This window comes from Cygnus olor, chromosome 7 (genome assembly GCF_009769625.2).
Source record: "Cygnus olor isolate bCygOlo1 chromosome 7, bCygOlo1.pri.v2, whole genome shotgun sequence".
Taxonomy (NCBI): Eukaryota; Metazoa; Chordata; class Aves; order Anseriformes; family Anatidae; genus Cygnus; species Cygnus olor.
This window is the reverse complement of record NC_049175.1, coordinates 26,188,546-26,209,044: the sequence shown is the minus strand read 5'-3', so window position 1 is coordinate 26,209,044 and position 20,499 is coordinate 26,188,546. Positions and strand designations below refer to the sequence as shown.

The 20,499-nt window shown below is 38.6% G+C and overlaps 1 long non-coding RNA gene across 1 annotated transcript; it reads left to right on the top strand.

The window, feature by feature from the left end:
- The first annotated feature begins 991 nt into the window (after positions 1 to 991).
- Positions 992 to 20,147, top strand: LOC121073489. The gene is made up of 3 exons (XR_005821745.1): positions 992 to 1,823; positions 13,655 to 13,734; positions 19,779 to 20,147. It is a non-coding gene; the product is annotated as an uncharacterized LOC121073489 (long non-coding RNA).
- Positions 20,148 to 20,499: the final 352 nt, after the last annotated feature.

Genomic DNA, 20,499 nt, shown 5'->3' with positions numbered 1-20,499 from the left:
TTTAATATTAGTTTGAATTCCCTGGGATCTAAACTGGTATTGTGGAATCCTGTCAATACTGAATAATGTGTTTGTTGCTTATATAGCATTTTATTTGCTAACCTTTTCTGTGACATATAGTTCCAACTTGTACAGCTACTTAATAAGGACTAAGTTAAGATTTATAGGAAAGATTAATAGTTATTTTGACAAGTCTTCCTTTAAAAATACATATTTTTTCTCTTAATACTGAAATGTTTAAAATATCCCACAGAGATAAAGAGAGAAAAAAAAAAAAAGGCCACACATCATCAAACAGTTTATCACCAAAGAAAATATCACAAAATAGCCCATAATTATGGCAAATCAAATATAAGTGAGCCCATAAAGCTAACTGCTTTCTTTCAACATGCAATCAGTAAAAAAATAAAAAATAAATAAAAGAAAATTAAAGAGAGAACATGAGCTGAAAAATCCATTAATGCTGTAATTCAACAAAGCTAAACTTTTAAAAGTGTATGATTAAAACTTTTTGAAAATCTAAACAAAGCTGTTATTTTTTTCCATACTGAATAACAGTATGTAATAAAAGCTACATAAAATATGAAAACCCTAGTTTTGATACAATGGATAGCCAACAAGTGTATCTGTACATATTTCTTTATTAATAATTCTGCTTTCTTTTAGTAGTTGGCTTTGGATGAAAGTCATGATGCAAAGAAAAACCATGACTGTAAGCTATAAAATCAACAACTTCTAGCGTAGATAAGGGAATCATTTTGACTGGTGCAGCTCTCCACAGTTACAATTTTCAGGGTTAATTGTTAATGCAAATCCAGTCAGGCCAAATGTGGGATTATGATACAAAAATGCAGCTCTATCTGCATAGTATCAAATGTTAAAGCACTTAGCACTTTACATCCTTGCCTTTTATAATGCATGTGTACACCACATTAAAGGAGAGAAAGATCTCACTTCAGAAATAACTTAGTCTTAACTGTGAACTTTTATTGTTCTCCCATGAAGAGTGGCCTTCTTCAGAGAAGGTGTGTCCAGCCATCTGTTCGCAAGGGACACTGTCAACTTGAAATCTTTTTGTTGTTATTGTTGCCTTATTTCAGTTTCAAAAACTTCAAATTTTCCAAATCTGGCAGCAGACGCAGACTAACAAATTCGTGTCTGTCAGCCCACTATTCCCCAACGAGATGCCTGTGAGCATGCTGATTATACATATGCAACTAATTAGTGCCATGGTTAGTATAAGTTAATGGATTGATTTACTTCCAGATCCAGTTAAGTGGCAACCTCATGCACACGGAGTAGCAGACACTGCCCCATGATTTCCCACTGAGTCTTGCCAGCCAAGCTGGTGACGCCAGACTTCCCATCTCCTAATCACAGATTGCCTCCTAAAAGGTGCGAAGGGGGGAAGCTGTTTCAACATGGGGGAGAAAACATAGCACTCTTTTTTGATGGAAGGGATGGCTGTTCCTTACTGTAAAACCCATACCCATTTTGCTGCTTTGTTTCCTTTTCATGAAGTGCTAAAGGCCGCTGGCACTGTTTTAATGGCCCGTCTGGTTGAACATAAGCAGCAAACTTTTGGCAGAGTGTAAAAGCCAACTCTTCATCTATAAAGCCCCGTATATCTGTGGTGCCAAATATCTTTCACACTAGTCCTCCTTACTTCCGCCTAATGATAAGTGAGGCCCTTGCACTGGCTATGGCCAAAGAGGCCTGGTCAAGTCCAAGAGTAGCAGCTGCCTTGTTGTGAGGTGACAAGGTTTGGGCAGAGGAAACATCATCAGCGAGGACAATGTCTCTACTGTTCCTGGCATTCACTGGTAAAGACCAAAGTGACACTTGTCCCTCTGTAGGACAGTAGTTTTCATAAAAAGTACTTCTCCCATGATGCCTCTGCATGCTCCTCTCAGGGTCAAAGGGCAGATTTGCAGTCTGCAGGTGTAGTCCTCACAGCCTGGACTCCCACAGATCCTCTTGGGGAAAAAATCATAATTCAGGGGCAAAACTCCTCTCAGGGTGAAGTAAATACTAATATAAGTCAGATCAGCCAGCAAGAGGCTGTAGTTCTCTCCACTGACAGAGTTCTGGAGGTAGCTGCAGGTGTACTGTAGGCCTCAGGGCCTCCTCACCTCAGCTCTGTGCCATAGAACTAAAGACCCACAGAAGAGGGCCCAGCATAGCACTTAATTCTGAGAAATAATTTTACTGGGCTCTAAATGCCAGGCAGGGAGAGCCCTGAGTGTTCCCAATAAGTTTACCATGAACCACTGAGTTCCTTCTGTAGGGCCATGAGGGGAAAATCCAGCTATGGCATCTTCCACACATATTCAGCCTTACTCAACAACATGCAGATGTAGTAGGAAATTGAGAAATCAATTTTTTATGTGTATTGTTGTGCCCTACACACACAAACACATACACACATATACATACACACACACACAATTGCATGTGCACATACAGAGTAGTGTATCCTGACAGCTTTGTTTCCCATTTCTCACCAATAACTTTCTAGTACTCTGACAAATTTGATTCAAATTTGACCAAAAGATAGTGTTCTCATTGCCAACTCATAAGTGACAAAGAAACTTTGTAGAAGAGTATCCCCAAGGTCTCTGTTAATTCCATAAAAAAATCAGTAAAACAAGTGGTACAAATTCACAGGGATCCAGCCATTTTTCTACTAATCATTTTAGTATTTGTTTCTGATGATCTAGCATTGCTGTCTGTTAGAAAGCAGATACAATGAGGGAGCCAGTGGCTATGTCTAATCTGCTGTGCAGTCTGGGTTTGTCAAACACTGTCTCATGTAAGCCCTCAGTTCTCAGTTCCTTGTATTCTGAGTGAGGAAAAGCAGGGTTTGCAAGTGATACGTAGTGCTGTGACTTCATGAATCGTGCTTGGTCTCTAATAAGCAAACTCTTTCTCTGGAAATGAATGAAACCATTATCATGCTATGTAGGCTGGAGAACTGCATCTGCCTTTTCACCCCAGATATTGGCAGTTTCCAGTCAATGTTTCATCTGAGCAACATGATGGGCAAGGCCTGACAAAGAGCAATATTCTGGGTCCTTTGAAGCTGAGTCTTTCTGAGAAAAGCTTTTCTAAAGCAATGGCACAAGAATAAAAACACATTCTCAAAAGACGTGGTACACATTAAAGGCTTCACTATATGTCTGCTGAAAAGATAAACTTACCATTTCCATTTTTATTGTAGAACAGTGCTTATGCATATACTTAATGAACACTTTTTCCTGCACTGGTATCTACATGATCTAGTTATTGGGGACAGAGGTGTACAAGTGCTAAAAATGGTCTGAATGTTTAAGTATTGTGCTGAAATATCATATATTAGCAACATATTTTAAAGGATTTAAAGCACTAGAAGGACTTCAGGGTGACTAATAGACTTTTAGAGAATGAGTCAGGAAAATACTTACATCAAAGAATTTCTTAACTGCAGGCCTAAGATACATCCTTACCTACTTTATTCAACCAGGTCTTCTGCTGGACTACTTGTCTATCACAAAGTGTTTCTGAGTCAGTATATAGTTAATTGAATTATTTGTAGGCTTCACATTAAATTTGTACTTAAGGACATTGCTGAATCGGGGATTTAATGAGCAAACAATTAAACAAAGGAATCATGTGCATGGCTTGAGCCAGGAAGCAGGAGGCAGGAATCCAGAGCTTTTTTCACAGCTCTGCCTTTGGGAAAGTGAGATTAATCTTTATACTTATAATAGATTTTGAGCTTTCTCTGCATACTGTTGTACCTCAGGCATCCAAGATATTATTAGAAATAATAATCAAATGTCAGTCTCATGCTTATTGTACGTATCCATTGTGAGATTTAGTTAATTAGTATATTTCACAAGCTTTGGGGTCCTTTGGCAAAGAAGGTCATGCATCTACTTAGATATTTAGAAAAGTGCAGACCATTATTATTCAAATGTACTAGAAGTCTTATCAGTCAGAGAGAGATGGGGGGGGCTGAGGCTGTGGTAACACCTCCAACTGTTAGTGTGGCCACCAGTCACAGAAGATGGATTCAAACTTTCTACTACCAAAATGACAAAAAAAAAAAAAAAAAAAAGCAACCAACAAAAGACAATTATACATATATAAAAGTTCAATTTAAAAAGTTAGGACAAGCTGTGCTAAGGTCAGTAAAGGGAAGGCAGCCAGGTGGCTTGAGACAGGTCCTAGCTGTAGATTCTTTGGCACCTGAGAAACCACCAAAACTCTACCTACTCATGCCCCTATTTGGGACATATATAAGGTTTACCTTTTCTGTTAGTTCTCTAGCAGCTAAAGCACACAGATCAACATTACCACTTTTAGCATAGCGGGGCACTGTGGAAGCATCACTATCTCACATTTATATAGCTTATCTTGAGATTTGTCTGTGAAACTTTTTAGAAAAGTGTGGTTGATACTAACCAGCGGATTCACTAATGATGGTGAGGGGAGAGCTGGGTACAGGTAGACAGACACATTGGAGGGACCTCTTTCACTTAAAGAAATCTGTGAAAGGAGTCTGTTAACCTTTCTCTTGTTTATCCATCAGTGTTTCAAATCTTTTTGCCCTATGACTATTTAGCATTATAAAAAAAGTCATGTGCACTTGTCTGAGGTCCAAAATTTAGATTTTGTGTTAAAAACAAACAGCAAATGTGACCAAAAACTAGGAGGGAACTAACAGGAGGACAGAAATATTTGTAACATTTGCATTCCCAGCTAGTAAGCAACACTGGGTGCAAAGTCAAATAGTGGAACAGCTCAGCAGGAAAAAAAAAATAAAAATGTAATCAGTCAGCACAACTTTTTCCTGCAGGACTAATATCTGTAATGATAATCAAATGTGTGCAGGAGTTCATATGGTTCCAATCTTAAATCTGGTAAAAAGTCAAGGATTGCAAGATGCAAAACAGGTTGAGGAATCAAATATTGATGGGCAGGTGGAAGTAAATTCAATTCTTTGAATTCTTTCTATTTTTTGCTACTTTGAGCCCTGGTCCTGAAAAAGGCTTATGCATATTAGTAGTCTACTTAAGCTCATCAGTGTTCAGATTTTAGGATTGGAAAGGCCCATTTTTATCATCTGGTCTGACCTGTGTAACACAAACCAGAGAATTCCAGCCGATAATTTCTGCAGTTCAATAGGCTGCTTATTGACTTGATCCTCTGAAATGATGAGCTTTCTGGCATCAGTCCAGCCAACTGTTTGAAAGTGATCCGCTTTAAGAGGGAGAGAATATGACTACCCACAGCTTAAAATTACCCACAAACATACCCGTCTTACTTGATTGGATTCCAAACTGGTTGTCTAATGAGGAACTCAATCCTTCGTGGCAGTAAGAGGTGGATTTATGCCTGCAGTGGTGGACCCACAATCAAGGTAGATGAGACTGCACACATATTCACTCAGCATACAAAGAAAAGATTGCTTACAGGGCTGTTCAGAACATAAACTCAAAATATGCAATTCTGCAAATATTATCTTGTTGGAAAACAAAAACACAAACAAACAAGAAAAACAAACAAACAAAAAGGTTTTGAAGATGTGTTGTTCAATGCCACTCTTAACAGTATTTCTCAGGCTTGGAGGAGACACCTTGGATAATTTCAAGGATCTTGAAAAAGAGCTCACCGAAACCCCAACCTTCTCCGCTTGGAAGGGGGCATTGTAACAAAATGTCATTCCATTAGAGCTTTGAATTTAGTTCTATGCAGAAATAAAGCAATGGTGACATTCTGAAGTAATTTTAAAAGGGAATCACCAGTCTCCTAAAAAAGCAGACTCCTTGTTTTCTTTTTTCTCTGTCCTTTTAAATGGGCTGTTATACTCATTCCCTGCTCTCTGAGACTGTGCCTCTGCCAGATGATTGCTATTTTCTATTTTGAGTACATTTACAAAAACAAGAAAAGAAAAACTGCTTGTTGTTCTTTAATCCTTGAGTTCAACAGACTATCTGGGATTCCAGTCTGAAATGTCAAACTGCTTACATCCACCTGCAGAACAAAGTTTAATTTTCGAGTAGTTTATTTATTTATTTATTTGGCTGGGTTAAGAGATATCCTAGTACCTGTCATATTCCTTGTTAAAGCTTTTTGGTAAAAGGACTTTGAAGCACTATTATAAATCCCATTCTTAAATAGCATTCCTTTGAGGTAGAAAACAAATGAGCAAAGCTCTGTTTTTCACTGCTCACTAGATTTTCATATCTGGAATGAGCACAGGGATTTAAAGTGAAAAAAATATGTATTTAAAAAAAATCATCAACTCCAATTGCCTGCAATATCTCAAATACTGTCCCTATGTTTGCATTTAGTTCCCATTCCAACACTACACTTGTGTTCAGTGCAAAAATCCTCAATTAATCTCAATAAACCTGTTGTGAGTTTTGTCCATCAGAAGTGTAAAAGTGTACATATATCATGGTCTGGATTCAGTTTCTTCACCTGTAATTGTCCAAAGAACAGTTTCCTCTTCCAGAAGGTCATCTAAGTTTCCTGTATAACTGAGTCTCTTCCACTCGTTTGGCTTAAAAAAAGAAAATTAAAAAAAATTGGAGTATATTACCCCTTGAAAGTTTGATCTCTCTTTGGACTATACAGGAAGCCAATGCTATACTCGAGACACGTATGCTCCAGAAAGCTGAACTTAGTGAGTTTATTCCTGTTTCCTTTGGAAAGCCTCACAATTGTGTTCATCTTCAGTTGAAAAGCAAAAACAAACAAACAAAAACACTGCAATAAGCTGTTTTCCTTTTTTCTTGGCTATTTTGAAAGACAGATGCTCACTTGATGTAAAACTTAGATCTAGTTAACAGTTCTGAATCATCTCCGATGACAAAATTTGCAGAAATAAAAAGTTACTTCAATGTTCCTATTAGAAATAATTTGAAGGATTTTCATTTCAAAAATGTAAAAACATTTTATGTAATCTTTGTACTGTAACCATGAATTCATTTTCCTAGGGTATGTAAGTATTTAACTCTTCAAAGATGATACATTAACATCTAACATCAAAATGTAAATGTTGAACATTATTAAAATTTTTAGAAAAAAAAAAAATCACAAGGAATATCCAAATTTCACTTTTTCGTTTTGAACAGAAGAGCAGAAATTCCTGGGGGGAAAAAAATAATGAAAAAATACTGTCTTTAGACCTGACTTGTGGGTAGCACTGCTCAGATTTCTTTTAGGTGAATGTTTGGCACTTCAGCTGTGGCAAAAAGAGACCAGCATAAAAATTGCTTCTTATGTTAATATCTGTACGGCCATTTCATTTAGCCTCATAACAAGTCAGGGAGCAGCTTATTTCCACAGTGGTCTGAGAGTACAGCTACATTAGCAGAAGCAATGACTTCGCAGTGCCATAATGTAACCAGTTATGGCTCATCAGCAAGTGTCAATAACTGCGTGTAGTCTGTGCGCCTGGATGTGCTTCTAGCTCTGTGCAAATGGGATGAAAATTCTTCATAGCAGATGGAAACCTGTCAGTTCCTTTTTACTAAACTGCTTTCTCATATCATTGATCCTTCCTTTTTTAAAAATCCAACTGCTTCAATAAAATCACAGGGTGAGTCAGATAGGAACCATTTTTCAAAGTATTTGTTGACTCTTATTGCAAATTTCAGTTGTTCCTTAGAAGATGGCCTCCTGGTCAGGAGCCCAACATCTCCTAATATCCTGCTTAGCTTGAATGCCAAAAGTGGAGAAGAAAAAGTTTAGAGTCTAACCGTTGAGACTCCAGAGCACTGGGAATTGAGCATTGAGAGTTTTACGGTATTTATTTTCCTTGTCGCTGTAATGAGAAGCAGGCTCCTGTAACTGCAAGGAAAAAAAAAATCCCAGAAGACAAAGTCCCTCAGTTCTTCTCAGTTTTCAGAGCTGGTTCTGCTCTCCCCGAGTCCAGAGCAGGCTCTGCATTTACTGCTGTGTAGCTGAGCCAAGGAAGGCAAGGATGGAGACAGCAAGAAGCTGGAGGGAACGAGCCAGTAATGTTGTCTCAGGTGTGGTTTCTGCATTAGCTAAAATATAAAACAAATATATTTTAAAATAAAATATTAATATAAATGATAAATTTTATATTATTTAAGTGTAGGTCACTGGAGAGGAAAACAGGAGAGAAAAAGTAGAATACCTTCTCTGCCAAGTGCTTGTCTTGTTCAGATGCCTGGCCCAAACTGGGGTTTGTCATGTAATGAATCCTCCAACTCCAGGAAATAAATTATGAATGTGTAATGCCTGTGGCTCTCTGGAGCTTTGCTACCAAAGTCCACTTTTGTGTCAGGGAATCATAGAAGATCCTGAGTTGGAAGGGACCCACAAGGATCATTGAGTCCACCTTCTAGCTCCGCACAGGACCACCCAAAAATCAGACCATATGTCTGAAAGCATTATTCAAACGCTTCTTGAACTCCAGCAGGCTTGAGGCCATGAACACTTCCCTGGGGAGTCTGTTCCAGTGCCCAATCACCCTCTCGGTGAAGAACCTCTTCCTAACATCCACCCTGACCCTCCCCTGATGCAGCTTCGTGCAGGTACGCTTCCAAAACCTCTTCAAGCTCAGCACTGAGCAGGCTGCCATCAGAAGTGCTGGTTTCACCTCACAGCTGCTCAGTTTCTCCTTGTGTGGGCCAACCAGGACTCGCACCACACCTGCTCAGGCCACTGCCCTAGCACAGGCTGGAGGTGGAAAAGTCAGCTCTCAGACAGCAGCTCCAACAACAACTGCTTTTGTTCTCAAGACTAACTTCATTCAAAGCCACACACTGGGACTTTTGTTAAGCCCTTTGGTCCAAAAACGGTAGGGAAAAAACAACAACAAAACAAAACAAAAGAAAAAACAACATAGAGATCTGAATCAAATGAAACTTTATAAGTGACAATTCCTTACAGCCATCCACGATAACCATGAGGTGTCAGAGCATCAGTCAAAAAAAAAAAAAAAAAAAAAAAAAAGAATAAGAGTCAACGTTTGCTTGGTCAGCCAGATGTGATAAAACTGATTGACATCCCTCTTTCCTTTTGGGAGGGTGAGTGTGCTCGTCTTCAGCTTGCAAAAGAATATCTCATGCCACTAACTTCCATGGGTAATAAATCCTGGGTTCAACAGGCTTGTCATCATGTGGTGGTAAGCCACCACCCACCTTATAATGAATGGCATTAATTTGGTTTTGAAGGAACAGAATTTGCATGTTATGTCTCGTGGGGTTATAAACAAAGAGTGAATCCGATACATGCTGCACAGACAGCTCACGTGGGCAAATAAAGCAGATTTTATGCATGGATGAAATCCCAGAGGGAGCTGGGAATTTGTGCTAATGCCAGTTAATCTCAGGGCTTAGGAGCTGGAAAAGAACAAGGGGAAATAGTTTAAGCACCTGTCCCAGCTGGTAGCAGTGTCTTTGCTTTGGGGGGATGTGTACACACGTGCACTCATCCACCCCCTACCACCCCCCCCTCCCTCACATACCATACCTTCGAAAATGCTGTATAGAAGCGATTCCTATAAAGTCAGGGGAAACATCTGTTCACCTGAATATTTATCAGCCAGGCCCGCTTGTGGGCACAGCATGTGTACACATGACATTTTCTCCTCTTCTTCCCTCACTTTATTCTCTGTCTGTCAGTGATCCTTCCTTCCTATGTTCTCAAGCTTACAGATGTCACGGCAGACAAGTGGCTCCTCCTGGTCCCCTCCTTTCATGGCAGTGGCAAGAGGGCAAGGAGAACAGCACAGACATCTTTTGCTCCCTATTGACTTTCCTGTTCTGCCTTTGCTAAGACTGGGAGCATGAGTGTTCAGTGGACATGTATGTCTTGTGCCACGGTCAAAAAGCGTGTTATGAAACCGATCGCTCATGGAACCTCCACCATCCAGGCCTGCTGCTTTTGTAAATGCAAAATCAGGGTAGGAAACAGTTTGTGTCCATAGAGCTGAGCGTGGAAAAGAAGAAGTAGCCAAAGTCTCTCAAAAAACAAGCTATTTGTGAGTCACTGTAAAGCAGACATTGGCACAGACATACACACCAGTTACCCACACACACGCAGAGAGCGAGCTTTTCCTTTCCATCTTCCTTTTTAAAAAAAGATCTTGCCCTATGTCTTTGAGTTAAAAACAAACAGGGAAATGAACACAAAGATAGTCATTTAAAATTGAAATTATTTTTTTACTGCCACTCCATCACTTCTGTTCCAAGTAGCTGTTGAACATTACCCTGTCAACTCTTCAAGTATTTAACTACAAAATACTCTTCATAAATAATGTAGGAAGATTAACTAAATGGTACATAATTACTGCAAATTTAGAGTCCCGTTGCAGAATATATTTTATCCATGATTACAGTGCTTACAGACTTTCCAAACACTCTCTTGTATATTTGACAGTAAGCCATGGGAAAATTTCAGCTGTCTATAACTGCTTTTCAGAATCTATAATAACTTAGATTAACATGTTATTAAAGACTTTGATTTAGGAAACACCTAATACATTTTTCTATTTTTTTTCCCTTCCATTTAAAGATTAAAAAAAAAATAATAATGCTTGAGATTGGAGTTGTAAAGTGGAAGTTTTTAAAGTTGATTGTGGGTTCACAACTCTGTAACAAGGTACTTTCACTCTGGCAGAGACTCAAACGAGACAATTAACAGGAGCAATGAAGCAATTCAAAGAGAGAGTTGTGGGGCTTTTTAATTGGTGCCTCAGAAAGCCAAAGTTCCTTCCATACAGAAAAGAAAGGAGCCAGGGAGTAATTGCCTAGCCATTTCTGCAAAAAGTGTTTGAAATCTCAGTTAAATAAAAGCTTGATCTTAGCACAGGAAGGTCATGATTCTCTGGAATTGTAAAGATGTTCCTCCCCTGCAGTGGCCCATTAGTGATTTGAAAGACTTTACACTGGCCATTACAAGGTACCAAATGAATGCCAAAATAAGTGCTACAATGTGGACTGAGTACAGCTCCTGTTGTGTAATATGGGAAAATCTCTGTTGATTGCAACAGCAGCTGGGCCTATCTTTATTGCTGATTAAATAACCGTAGTATCTCAGCACTTTCAATCTTCACTGTGTTGATGTTCACAGTACAAATGTAATGTAGGTAAGAACAATATCTCCACTTCCAATAGAGATTGAGTTACCATTCCCAGAGGAGCAGAAGCTTTTCAGACTAAGAAACTGAGATTAAGTTTCCAGAGTCCTGGGCAGGTGACAAAAGCACCTGTTATTTGAACAGTCCAGTGTTGCATTGTCTCCTCAGAAGCGTAACAAACTGAAAGTGCCTGCAATGTAAGCACAATTCAGTGTTGTTCTCACTCTGAGGACAGCTCACTTCAGTGTTCACTCTGTGTGTCTTCTCCATGCAACTTGAGAAAGCAAAGGCAGCAGCAGGCAGATTGCCTTTAAAATCAGCAAAGCTTTGAATGCACGTTGTTAGGTGCCTTCAGTGTCCAGCTTGGGATGATACCACGGAGAGATGCCTTGTTCCCATCTCAGTTTTGTTGCTTGTTGGCAACTACTTGTTTTATGCTTCAAGTTGCCCAACCTTTTTCGGAAAAATAATCTTGTGAGGTGCATGCCAATAGTGAGTGACTCATAGAGCATTTGAAATTCCTCATAATTTCAGTGGGGATTTGATGTCTAAAGTTATCTTCTCAAATTCACATTGACCTCACTGTTGTGCTTCACTGCCTTGGGTGTGTGAACTCTCTCATGAACTCACCAACTCTTCCCTTGGTACTGAAGGCTACAGGAGTGACATTCAGTGTCTTGCAATACTAGTCAGCATGTTATCAAACCAGTGAAGCTAGGATCAATCCTATGAGAGCAAAACCCTCTCTCTTATTTGCTGTTAACCTTGAGATTTTTATAGCTGTAAGAACAGTAGTGGAAAGATCAACTTCTGAGTATATTAGGCAGACATGTGGAAAGAAACTGTACCGCTTCTACCAAATAAATTATTTCTAGGCAACACACCTCTTAGGAAACAGCAGGTTCTCAAAGAGGCTCACTTGCATTATGTTGAAGAAGTTCTCACACTGTTCCCAGGGCAACCTCTCTGAAGTACTGCAGGGTAAGGACTCTGGAGGTGTGCTGGGAAAAAAGCAAGCCTGAACTGAAATTTCACCCTCAATCAGTGCAAAAGATTACAGTAAATTTGGGGCTGTTCTACCCACAGGTACTTGCCTTTGTGACCAAATGTGGGGACTTGGGATGTGGAATCCATACCTTGAAGGGCTGTGTTAATTATATCTATGTGGGAAAATCTTCTTTTACACAAAGAAGGAACTTACTGGTTGACAGTAATTTGAAAGCCTATTCTCTATTCCCCATGCAGTAGGGGTAAAATGAAGTTGTAATTTCAGCTGGTGTTTAGGTAATCTTCCTTCTATGGGATATGTTTCATATGTAATCTCGGAAAGTCATCTGTTCTCTCTGTTTTAGTTTTTGATCTGTAAAATAAAGGTACTATAATTTTCTTCACATAACCCTATCTAGACAACAACTAGATTGGAATAAAGATCAGATCTTTTATGCAGTGGTTGACTTGAAAAATCATTAAAAAAAAATTTTGTAGATTAAATCAAAAAGGAGGTATCTTCTTTGTCTTTTTTTTTTTTCATAAGAGACATCAGTAGATATTTTGCTCAGATAAATGAATAATTTTACCAACTATTATTTTTCTTTTAAAAAATCTGTATTTAAACATGGTAGCAGGTTTTCATTTAAATAACAAACAAACAAACAGTATTTCCTTTTACTATTTTCAAAATGAATTAATTTTAGCATCCAGAATACTATTTTTCATTTAATAATGGTAGTAAAGTGATACAGTTTTAATTTTTAAAAATAAATTATCTGCAAACTTTTTTTTTTTTTTTCAGTGCTAGGGATAGCTGCTGATACTATTTGCCAAACTCAAAACAATTTCACAAATGATTACGATTCTTCTAGTTTTCAAGACCTATTTTTTGTCTGTGTTTTTCTCCCACCTGGCTTGATATACAGTCCCTAGTATAATGAGTACCCTGTCTCAATGGAGCAAGATTCTATCATAAAATGAATCAGGAATAATGAAATAAGCATATGAAATCCTACCCTGAAATCTGAATTTAAAATTCTGGTTCAATTCAGAAGGTGTTGGCTTCATTTCTCATTGGCACGCATCTGGGAGCAGATCACAGCACCTGATAATAAAAACAATTGCAGCAAAGATTATTTTTCATTTTTTTCTACTGTGCTGCACATTTGTATCTAGGTAACTAAATAACAAGGTAGAAGCTGGTCACTACAGTAATATATTAAGTGCATTTAACTTAGATTTAGCCCTCAAATTAGACAGCCTTTGCTGCCTATCTTTTCATTATAAATGCTAAAAATGCATGCATTTGAAGTGCTCAATTATTTTTCCTTCTCCTTTTCCTTCTTCTTCTCCTATTTATGAATACCTTGCCAATATGAATAACCCTACAAGCTCACAAATGGGAAGGATTAGCATGAACCAAGGATGGCTCACAAAGTTGCATAGTGATGGCCTTTCATTCTTTTCCCGCTGTTACCCTCAGTTTCACATAGACTTCACAGTAAAAAGTTTGCTACTCTGGAACCACTTTTAACTTAGCTAATTGCTTATATTTTCTAGGAAAGGAAGGAAAGACATCAGTGATGTAAACTACGCAGATAGACAGACCTGCTACAAGCACTGGCATCCCACATACAGCAGTGAGTTTTGTACTCATTACAATTAATCCTAAGGTTTATTAGCTGAAATAAATTATATGTTTAACATGGAGGAGACAGTTTATCACTCATTCTGGTCCAGTTTGTCTTTTATCCTCTTTGTTTTCTGTTCCAGAGACACCAGTCTCAACCTGGAATAGGCCCCATCTCTGTTTCTTCTGCTCTCATCTCAGTCATGGCAGCAAGCAGGAGATCTTTTCTGATTTGAACGTTTCACGTCATTTTTTTCAGTTGTAGCTCTGGTTCTGCTGGAGGAAAAGTATATATATGACAACAATAATTTCTCTTCCTGACATCCAGACTGCTGCATAGCTCTGCTCCGACTTATATCTTATCTCTTACCCCTTCTTCCCTGCTCAAACTTCAACTCCTCCTGGACCTTCTAATCTGATCAGCTACTTCCTTTGCCTTTCCTTCGACAATTCTACTGTACACACAAGAGACTTTTCAACCCTAACCCCCATAATTCCATCAACTCTATGTTCTCTATGTTCTCTTCCTCACTAGTAAATCTGTTCAGGCCAAGTCAATTTGGCTCAATTACGTGCAGCAACATTAAACAATAGGTACAAACAGTGAAAATGGAAAATTTTAATTGGTTGCTTTTCTCTACCATCACTGAAAACCTAATTCCCCAGCTAGCCAAATAATTGATAATGTCAAGGTTTCCTTTTAACCTGCTGTTTCGATGTCCTGTGCAGGTACGAATTAAACAACTGAAAACCATCACCTCTAATACTGTGCGTTTATTTTTTGTAGATATTTTCACATTTTATATTTGCAACCCACTGATATAAACGACACCCATTGATGGTAGGTCTCTAATATCAGTTGTCCTACAGGAACCACATAAAGGGGAGCCCAGACTCCAACAAACTGAAAAGTGGTGCTTTATTGGATTCCAGAACTTGGCTTCTCTTGAAATGAAGCAAAAGCCCTGTAGGCCTTCTTCAAATGGTGAAAAAAATTTTGCATGCACAAATGTTGGTGGACATCTTATATAGATTAGCCTCTTGCAATTCCTGGGCCATATAAAACATATCTGGCTATTGCAATTCTTCTGTAGGATCTAGTAGTGTGAGTAAAACATTTCCAGTTACACTATTATTTTAGGTTGACTTTGAGGAGTTGAGGTTCCTGTGTTTGGGCATTCAAGCATAGTTCTGGAGATGTTAGTCAAGTCAGGCTGAATAGATACATATATGAATTGTGTGATTCTCCATATCATACAATTATTGCATTGCCACAGTTAAGGGAGATGACACTTGCACAGCATGCCAAAGAAAATAGAACTACTTAGGCTTAGTATTTTAGAGTTCATACAGTGCTGTCTTACAAAGCTTTGTAGCTAAATGGAGTTTTTATTCTTCTCTAAAGTCAGTTAAGCATTTCTGTTTTCAGGGATGTTTTAAAACAAGGGTATCACTTTTATATAAATCTACCTCTTCTATGTCCTCTTTCTGAGTGCTTCTTAACAAGTATTTCTCATTGCCACATAGATTTGAAATGCCAAGACATTATTACCCTTTGTGAAAGCTGGAGAAACAAGGCACAGAAACAGTGATTTGCTTAAGATCACACAAGTATTCTGGGAGAGCAGAGAATCAAGATTTCTGCTGTTTGGGAGAGCACACTAACTACTGTTCCATATTTCTAACATTTTCATGTGCATCTGCTGCAGAAATCGCACAAATAGGTATTTCCTGTTGGAAAGAAGAGCCATCAGACAAAGAGACTGAGAGTTTGAGCTTTTCCTTGTATGCAGTTGAATCGTCTCCTTTGTGTCTGAGAGGAGCCAGATGGGTTTGAGTCTTGTGCTGCTGATGCCACTGTAAAGGCAGTCATCATACACAGGTATAATGAACGAATGGTTGGAGTAAAACATTCCATCAAGAGGCCTGACAGGTACTTATCTCTGTCTCCACAAAAGAAATGATTTGAAATGTGGGTTTTAAGCAGGGTGCATGTTCTGCACCTCCTGCTGCTTAATTCATACCTCACATTGGCAAAAAGGAGTTGATACACACCTAATCCCCAACAAATCAGGTACAACTACAAATCTCCTATGAAAGAAAGAAGGTTTGCTCATGTTGCTAGTACCTTTTACAGATTTTAAGGAAGTTGAATTTCTGCTTTGCAAGATCTACTGATACTTTTAGGCTTGTTGAGATGCCTCATGTCCTCCAGGACCTAATCTGGACTAGGCTGTTTCCCAGGATCTCTATAGCATTCGACCCTGAGAAAGAAACCACGTGATCATTGAGAAAGATGGTTCAACAGTGGTGATCAACAGAGAAAAGACTGAAAGTAGAAAGTAGGCATATCCCCTAGGACAATGCACTGATCCAAGTAGCTGCCAATTTAGGCAAAGCTGAACTGAAAGAAAAAGAGGAAAACAAAAAAATATATATTATTTTGTTGTGGCCCAGACAATCATTTTTACTTATAAATCTATTATCCTCCACAAAATAGTCTTTTTCCATTGGAAAATGTCAACTTTACATGTGTTCCTCAATGAGCACTTGCACTATTTTACAAAGGAAGAAATACAGCAACATGCATATTTATTGAGACACTCTGATTTTTCTTCCTGATCTACCATCCTCCCCAGGCTTCACTGAGTCCCTCCAGTACAAGTGAGAATCACAGAGGTACTTTATTCTATATCCTACACCATTCCCATTCTTTCCTAAAGTTTGCCCAGCTAACCCCCATTATTATCCTTACTGGGGAAAATAAATAAATAAATAAATAAATAAATAAAATCGTTTACTTTTCAACAATATTGTCAGTAATACGGGCTGGCATTAAGACCTCCTTTTCTTCAAAAGCTGTGAGCATCATGGCATGCCAGTCAAACAGATTGTGTGACAGCTCAGTGGTCATTCATTCACTCGCCTACAGCACGGGCAGCAAATGGTTTGTAATTCCCTATATGATACAGGCACACCAAGGGAAGAGACTGCCCACGGGGAAACTAAAATGGATAGCAGCAGCTTATAGTGATTAAGTCACTTAGTGCTGTGGCTATTAAGCTGTAATTAAAAAGGACAAATGCTCTTTTTCTTTCCTTTCTTTTCTCCTGCACGTTTGCTTTTAAAGCAGCAAACAGCATAATCTTTCTATTAAGGATCACTTTAACAAGAATCTGGCTTTTGTTTCTCATGTGGTCCATTGCTGTTATAGTTAAAACCCTTTTGAAACCGTTTTACCAAGGCTATTGCTTAAAGAAAAATGAAAACAGTTGCAGAAACACAGCAAGCCCTTTTGTGTTTCTCATAGGCACCAGCCATCTGCAGTCAGACTGCCTTGGGCTAGGATCTCTCAGATCCAGCTGAGATATGCTGCCCATCAAATAACACCTGATTCTCTCCGTTAATGCAAAACCCACTAACACGGGCATTGTCCTCAAACTCTGATCTGTATATTTACATTAAGATTGGCTAAAGCTTCCTGTCCCAGGATGATCAGATATGGCTCTGGAAACTTGCCATGTACTTCCCGGGATCTAATTGTATTTGGAAATATGAGCTTTTCTACATGTAACAGTTGCTAGAATGTCCCTGTGAGCTGATTTTTCAAAGATCTCAAATACACAAAATTTTCCTTAATGAGAACCTCTGCATTGCTTGATTTATCCCTGCATGTCAATCTAGGTTATTGTCCTGCTGCTGTGACTTGGGGACCCTAACTCTTACTCCCTACAACAGTATCATCACAAAGGGAAGGAGTGAAGGAGGTCTCCCAGTTCTGGTGTCTGTCCGCTCAGGGAATCTTGGCTCTTCTGAGCAAAAAAGAGGTTGGAGCACAGGTAAATGAAGCTGATAGGCACAGTGAGAGAAATAACAAAAGCTCACGTCAGGTACTTCTTTCAAGAAGTGAAGTCTTTGAAAAGGTCCAACAACCACTTCATGAACACAGACAAGCTCTCAGTGTAAGCTATAATGCCTTCTACTTAAGAATATAAACTATTCTTCACTTTTGTGGTATCTATGCAAAAATCAGATCAACGTGAAGTCTCTCCCCAAAATAAAAGAGGCTGTGAATACTGAAATCAATAGGAGAGCCCTCATCTTGTCATCTCAACCATTAGAGTGCTAGCAGGCAATGATTGACCAATTAAAAATGAACTATCCCTACTCCTTGCTTATCTCCCTACTGTCATCTTTGAGGCTGGTTCTTGAAGGTCTAATGGGCATGACTTAATTTCTAAAGATAAAATGTTATAGTACCAAGGAGTTTCTCTCTGCCGAGCACTACAGTAGCATTGTCTGTAGCTCTCATTATGAGTGAATGAACACCAATAGATGAGATTATTTTCCCCGCTCAACAGCCACTGCTGACATTTATGCCTCCAACTGGTAGCACTAACATTTCTTTTGGTGGTGTTAGGGAAACTAAAACTTCAGTGTTCATGACACAGCAATCATTTTTGTCAGGAGTGATGTTGTTCAACTATCATGTCCTACATGTCCAGTCAGCACCAGCCAGGTTTAAGAGTTGGCTGGAAGAAGAAAGAGATGATGAATGATCATCACTGAAAACTGGCTGTGACTGACTGTGTAGTGGTAGATGTTCCCTCCCGTGCAAGAACATTAGTTTGACAGCTCTGCCATGACTAATAAAGGATAATTCTGGTTCCATCTAGATAGGCTATTTAATATCATGGTGCTTGCCTTGGGATGTAGACCTTTGGAAAGGGAAAATGCTTCCTTGTCAGAATTCAGAATTGCTACTTGGATTGATGTTTCTGAGGCACTCGTGTATCTCCCATTAAGGGTAGAGCTGAGTAGTACACAATTTTTAAAGTATCTGTCTTCATAATACACCTATGAGATAATGTTCTTTGTTTAAAAAAAAAAAAAAAAAAAAAAAAAAAGAAAGGCAGAGAGTCTTCTGGTAAAACCCATGAGTCAGCAGGAGCAGGCTCACATTTCTTTCTACTGATCCTATGATAGACTGTAACTTCTGGCAGGAACCTGTTAATCCCCCACTTCACTGAAATGGACAAAGAATTCATGGAGATTTAAACAATGACTGGCCTTCATAACTCAACCGAAAGTATATGGACGAGCTGAAACAACAAAATACATTTCAGTAAAGTCTATTAAATTCCAAATATGTCCACAGGGCACGTGTATAGGTAGCAGATGATGGAGACGGCAAAACCGTGTGTCACTGAAGGGGTGGCAGGGACAACACTGAACCTTTCAGTTCCCCAGCAACTGTACTACTCACCAGTAAAATTATCTTCCTTTACCTTCAGGAGTACATGTGAATTTAAATATAATATCTGTTCCTGAATATCATAACTGTATCCGTCTTGTCAAACATCATCTCCCATCCCTGTTTTCTTATTGTTTGTTTTTGGTATCAAAACACCAACATGTGTGTACACATGTATACATATTTTAGCTTCACGTTAGATCTTTACTTTCCCGTGTTTTTTTTTGTTTGTTCGTTTTTTTTTTCAGTAAGTAGACAAGTATATTTTTTCTTTCTGACTCACTTCAACATGAAAGTTGTGGTTTTTTTGTGGTTGTCATTGCTTTTTTACAAGACTTGACTCTGTGTTGGTGAGTGTTGAGACAGAATGCCTGTGGCTGGATTGGTTTAAAGAGTTTAGGATTTGTACACTTCAAGAAACAGAGGAGAAAAGAACAGGACCAGATTTAAATAGAACCATTGTTGTTTTACATCCTAAAAGGTATGTGACAAATGTAGTAGTGATTTGAACACAATCAAGTCTTACTAAAGGGTTCCTCCTTTATTTGCCCACTCAAAATCAGAAAACCATCACAAAGATGGTCTTCAGAGACATCACAGCTAATCCTGTTGCCAAAGGCACAAAAATCTTTAGAAGGAAAGTATTCTTTCTCCTGTCACTTTTAACACTCAGTATACCAAGTTAGTGTCACAAGCCATATGTTAGATCAGTGCACAAGAGCTTTCTCAAGACAAGAAGCTTTAGAAGATATCTGGCGTGAATGTCACTATTATTTATTTATTTATTTATCTCTGTGCAGATTCTCCTTCTACAGAAAAGGTCCTGTTCTCACTGGCACAAATCTCCTGGCTGCAGGTTTTCATTCCCCTTTGAAAATCTACAATATTTCAGTCCTGGAATAGTTAGCAAAGGAGAGAGGGAGCAAGAATGTCCATTCTCAATCAATTTTGATCACACTGAAAAATTTGTGTATGACAGTCACATAAAAGTCATATTTCAATGAAAGTATCATGAACCAGGTGGAAATAAATCAATCTATCTCCATAAACCTGACAAAGTTACCTGTACAGAGCATCTAGGAGTTCCAGAGACAAGAAGAGGCTCACTCTATCTTGAAAGCTCTGCAGTGCTAATTACAGGCTGGATTATGAAAATTGTATACTTTAAAAAAAAAAAAAAAAAAGAAAAAAAAAAAAAAGAAAGAAAAAGAAAAAGCCATAAGTACAAGCAGATATGTATACACATGTATGTGTGTATATATACAAGCAATATAAAAAGAATGGGGAAGATAAGGCAATAAGATTCACTTATGAAAATTCTACTTAATACTCAGGGGACTGTTAAGCATATTCACCTTACACTCCTTGTGGAGGTAGCAAAGAGAGATAAGTGCTTCCAGAGGGTAATTTAGTCCATTACTCTCTTAAGAAGTAATTAGGCTTCACTGGGTAAGGGAAAGTCCAGGCTCTCATGTTGCCAATAGTCTTTAAATGAGCACCTGAACTTCCTCTGCAGCTTGA